We start from the raw sequence: 6000 nt of genomic DNA, 5'->3' as shown, positions 1-6000 counted from the left end.
ACATGCTAAGTGGTTGGGGCACCTGGGTGGCTCAGTTGGTTAGGTGACCGCCTTTGGCTCAGGTCATGATCTCACAGTTTGTGAGTTAGAGCCCCGAGTGGGGCTCTGTGCTGACAGCTTGGAGCCTACTTCAGATTCTGTGTCTCGCCTTCTCTCTACCCCTCCCCCCACACAGCTCATGCTCTGTGTCTCTCTGTCTCTCAGTAATAAATAAACGTTAAAAAATTAAAAAAAATAATAAAAAAAAACATGCTAAGTGGTTGTAGAAAAAGAAAAATTACATTTTCTGTATACTTGCATTTGTAGAGCGAAATTTGTACCTGCCCTTACCTGGATCTCTGTCTTGTCTCATTTTCTTTTATTTATTAGGTTTTTATTTTAATTCCAGTATAATTAACCTGTTGTGTAATATTAGTTTCAAGCATACAATATAGTGATTCAACACTTCCATACAACACCCAGTGTTCATCACAACAAGTGCGCTCCTTTTTAAAACAATTTTTCTGATGTTTATTTATTTGAGAGAGAGAGAGAGATAAAGAGAGAGAGCATGAGCAGAGAAGAGACAGAGAGAGACAGAGACACAAAACCCAAAGCAGGCTCTGGGCTCAGCTGTCAGCACAGGAGCTGTGAGATCATGACCTGAGCCACAGCCAAAGTCCGATACTTAACCCACTGAACCACTGAGTGCCCCACAACAATGGCACGACTTAATCCCCATCATCTATTTCACCCATCCCCCACCCACCTCCCTTCTGAGAACCATCAGTGTGTTTTCTATAGTTAAGAATCTGTTTCTTGATATGTCTCTTTATCCTTTATTCATTTCTTTTGTTGCTTACATTCCACATATGAGTGAAATCATATGGTATTTGTCTTTCTCTTCTCTCACTTTCTTTAAATCCAAAACCCTTATTGTTACCCCACCCCCCTGAGAATTTTTATGGAGCAGGTGGAGATTTTCACTCTTTTCCTTATAAATCTCTGTTATGATGAATTTTTTTACAATGGCACACACTTCTTCTGTAATTAAAAATAACAAAGAAAATAATAATTGACATACACTCCCATGCATCAAATAGTAGCCTAAAAGAAATATCAAATTGGTTATTCAAGGTTAAATGTTTCCAAAGTAAGCATCCCTTTAATTTTTGGCTGCAAAAATCATTCATATTGTCTGCATCTAAATTTAATTGACCAAATAAAATAGATGAAGACTTTTTGTTTAAAGATGACAGTGAAATGTGTTGGACCTGCTTCTTTTCATGCCCTACCACTGCTCAGCAATTGAAGCAACTATTAACTCGGCTTATGCCTATTAACGGCTGGATGCAGTCTTTCAGAATTTCCTTCCTAAGACAGCAGGGCAGAATCAATGGCAGTTTCAGCTCTCTTGAAGATTGATACAGGGTTGCAGTGCTTAGCAAAACCATGTGATCTTTTAATCAATCACTGAAATAAATCTATGCAACTGGTGTCGGGAACCAAAGTCATTTCACACTCACCTTCCCAATTCCCTAGAATCAAGGGAAATAGAATCCAAATTAGACTCACTGAGCCACACTACTGAGCCTCCACTCCCAAAGGGTTTTAATATTTGTCACTGTTCAGAAGACTTGTCTTGCAGTAAAAAACAAACAAACAAAAAACAATGGAGGCTGGCATATTTATCTGTAAATATGAAAGTGATGGAGCATCCCTTATGGTCCTGGCTCATAAATAGGCTAAGTCAGAATATTGTTGCATGAAACCATAATCCCCAATCACTGGCATGTAAACAGTAGCTACATCTTTTCATAGGATACTAGAAAGGTTTTGCAGAAATCTTATGATTCACTCTCCTGACTCATTTTATTAAATATAAAATTTAATAAAATATTTCTACACAGAAGATTCTTTTTTATTCTTAAATATCTTGAGGAAAGAAGTTTCTTTAAAAATATCATTTATAACCTCACCTTCTTTACTTATAGGAATTTCTTCCACATAAAAATCAACTCTTGATTTAATCTACATAATAAGAAAGATGAGTGAACCAGTGAGTCCAGAATGATAAATAACTTAAAAGTAATTTAACCTTGTCCTGAAGTATTGTGGGAGCATTACATAGTGAAGAACAATGTAATGTTATCTGAGTAATGTTTTTAAGAGCTTTTATTAGCTGACCCACCCCAAATTCAAGTGTGTGTCAAAGGAGTGGCCACATCCAGTGCTTCTCAAGTTCAGGACCAAAACGGCATCTTAAATCATCTTCCTGGCCTCTGTGTTTGAACGTTTACCCTCTCATTGAACACTTTGTCAGTTGCCTACAGTCTCACTGAGTACGCAGGTAGAGTAAGCAGCAGAAATGTACATTTCACTTGAACAGACATGGCTCTCAGCCAGGTATAAAACCTGGGCTGAAAGCATACGGGGGTCTTCATAGCACATCAGGGGAATGGGAAAGGAATAGGAAACAAGGGGCCAGAGTTGAGGAGCTAACTCCATGGCAATGTGGACTCCAAAATGAGGGGATCCAGGACTCCTCCAAATAGGTTAGGAGTATGGTTAACTTGAGTTTGAGCTTGGCTGTCGTGAGTACACAAAGCATGTACTGTAAATGTTGGGACAAAATAGTAGTAGTTTTGAAGCAGCATTATGCTTTATGGAATGAGGTGGTGGCATCACAATTCTAGATGGTCCTAGCAACTACTAGGAGCATATCCGGACAGAGTTCCAGTTCCCTGAGAGAGGAAAGGTGTGGCAGTGTAAAACGATCAGTCCAACTCTACCACACATGCCAAGACATTTAGACAGAAGCCATCTGTGTAGATTAGACAAATAAGTGGGCTTCAGAGGAAAGGCTGTGGTTCTTTGGACAAAGATTCTCATGTGTTGAGCATGCCAGATATTGTAAGATCAATAAGATTCCATCAGCTGGTCCCCAGGAAGCCCCTATCATATTCTCTAATCAGCTCAGAAACTGGGCAGAAATGAGTCTGGTTAAGGTCTGAAGATTCAGCAGAGCTGAGGAAGTCATGAGCACCAGTTGTCTATGTTAGTTAGACATTTGGGACCCTCTCCCACCAAACTACTGTGCTACCAGGTGCCCCAGAGATATATGACATAGATAAACCACAAGATTCCTTCTAGGAAGCATTTTTCTCTCTGATCAGAGTTTAAGACAAAATAATATGTTATTTTTAAGTCTAAGTTTAAAGATGATTTATTGTCATTTCAAAGCATATGCTATTTTGTGTTTTATAAATGGAAACCAGGTGAAATGTATCCTTTGAAAGACATTCTCTGGGGCTATGTTTAATCAAACTCTAACACCCAGATGATGGCATTCCTGGCAGATTTTCAAAATAAAGGCCACTCTGAGGACAGAGCATGTAATTATATTATAGCAAGGGGTATTTAAGCAAGATCCTAAGATGAGAATGCCAAATACAGTGACTTTGGAATACAGGACTGTGAGGTCACATGACTGTATGAAATTAGGTCAGGATATTTTTAACAGTAAGTTGTGTTTAGTTTAAGAGTGGTGTCACCTGGGAAATAGACAACTTGCGTCTTATGATTTCACAAATTTTCTCCTTTTATTTTAAAACATTAAACCATTAAGAAGACATTTTACCAACTTTAAGTGAATAACATTTTCTTTAAAAAAAATTTTTTTAATGTTTATTATTTTTGAGAGAGAGAGATAGAGACAGACAGAGAGCAAGCAGAGGAGGGGCAGAGAGAGAAGGAGACACAGAATCCGAAGCAGGCTACAGGCTTTGACCTGTCAGCACAGAGCCCAACTAGGGGCTTGAACTCAGAAGCCGTGAGATCATGACCTGAAGTGAAGTCAAATACTTAACCCACTGAACCATGCAGGGGCCCCCCGTCCCCAAGAGACTGATTTTTTTTTTTTTTAATTTTTAATTTTTTTAAATGTTTATTTTTGAGAAAGAGAGACAGAGTGCAAGTGAGGGAGGGGCAGAGAGAAAGGGAAACACAGAATCCAAAGCAGGCTCCAGGTTCTGAGCTGATGGCACAAAGCCTGATGCGGGACTCAAACTCACAGACCGCAAGATCATGACCTGAGCCAAAGTCGGATGCTTAACCGACTGAGCCACCCAGGCACCCCCAACAGGGCTCATTCTGATTCAGGATGTATGAGTGGTCTCCTTCTCAGTGAAACTTACTACATCCTCTCTTTCCAATGGGATGAACAGAATCAATCTGCTTTCAGAAAGGTTGTCTTCGTGTCTCCAGTGTGTGTGTGTCTACTAGGAATGTCTCTCCCATCTGGAAAGATCTAGCCTAAAACATTACTCTTGTTGGAAAACTAATTAAATTTTTTTTTTCTTAGGAGGTAGACTGTGGTATCGTGGAAAGGTACTTTGAAATTTTGACAGCACACTGGCAAAAACTTCCTACCCTTCACATCAGGGACTGTGTTCTTTGCAGGGCTATGCAGATTCGGAAACACAATGCTATAATTACAGGCCTGGATTCTGTGTGTGTTCTCAAGCCTTGAGACATCAAGGTATTAAGTTTTCTTTCCCAGAATAAATGCAATGTTTCTTATATCTGATTATTTAGTGTGACAGAGACCACATCTTATGCTGCATTAGAAAGAATGATTTATCCATTAACACCTTTTTAGCTATATAGTAAGGAAACAAAATCCTGTTAAATCCGTGAGTCCATACCTCAGGGATCCTTTTGTTTTGGATAAATATGTGCCCCAAGCTAGCTTAATTTTCCTTTAGAGGCAGGGAGCTTAATGTAAGAACTAGCTTTTAAACTTGGAGAAAGCTGACAGGCTATGTCTGCACCTCCCTCAGTAAAATAATTTCAAAGTCATTTTGAGTGTAACTTCTGGACAAACCAATTAAGAGTGGTGCCTTAAAGAGTGAGATCAGAAACTTAACAATATTTATGGCCAAGATGTAATAGAAGATGATTTTAGCACAACGGGCAAGTTGTAAGAAAAGGCAGGCATCCGAGTGAGAAAAGAGGACTCAGCCTTCTGATTTGTACTCCAGGTCTTGCTACTTCTGCCAAAACCCTGTAACTCCAAAGTCCCTGATCAGGCTGCTGCTCTTTCTGGCCAGACAGCAAAGCCTCCCGCCAGGTGCCTGCAGTCTTCTATCCAAAAGAGAAGAGTCAAGAATAATGAAAGCACAGGACTAGGAGGCACCTCAAACATCTAGTCTATTTCTTGAATCTCCTTTGTAACATCCCTCCTGAATGGGCATCCAAAAATGGAATTTATTCTCTCCAAAGGCAGTTCACTTTACATTTGCAAGGCTCCAGCTATTAGAAAAATCTTGCTGGTTAAGAGTTGACCTCTCTCTGTGTGTGGCTTCCTCTGCTCACTGTTGCCAATTTTCCTACTTGGGCATATACTAAACACATATAATTCCTCCTGTTTATGTCAGTTACTCAGATATTGGAGCACAGCTATTCTGTTATTCCTGAGGCTCCCCCCTCCTTTTCTTCAATGGTAAACACTGCTACCTACTCCTTTGGCCGTTTTTCATTTAACATGGTTTTAGAACCCTTGCCAGTATAGTTGCTTTCTTTGAATACATTTAGTTTGTTTACAACTTAAAAAAAATGATATTAAGACAGAACCACTGTAAGATTGGAATAATCAAGAAACAGAATAGAGCTGGCCTCATACCTGCCCCTACTTCCATCAATGCAGGCTAAGTTCAATTTTTTTTCTTTTCTTTTTTGGTTATCTCAATATTCCATTGACTTGTCTAGCACTTCTTTTTGAAAAACAGCTTACATCTTTTGTATTTGTGATCTGTATTTTCCCCATTCTATGCGTGCACAGCTGTTTTAGACCCAAGACAGGACGTTGTATTTTCCCAGGTTAAATTTTATCTTGTTAAAGTCAGATCATTGCTCAAGTCTCTCAGAATCCTTTAGTTTCCAGGTTTAGTCAGTCAATATATGTTCCCTCTGCTCTTCAGTTTTCTCACAAATGAGAAGAGAAACTACCTCATAAGATGG

This window comes from Panthera uncia, assembly GCF_023721935.1.
Source record: "Panthera uncia isolate 11264 chromosome C1 unlocalized genomic scaffold, Puncia_PCG_1.0 HiC_scaffold_3, whole genome shotgun sequence".
NCBI lineage: Eukaryota > Metazoa > Chordata > Mammalia > Carnivora > Felidae > Panthera > Panthera uncia.
This window is presented reverse-complemented; position numbering follows the sequence as displayed.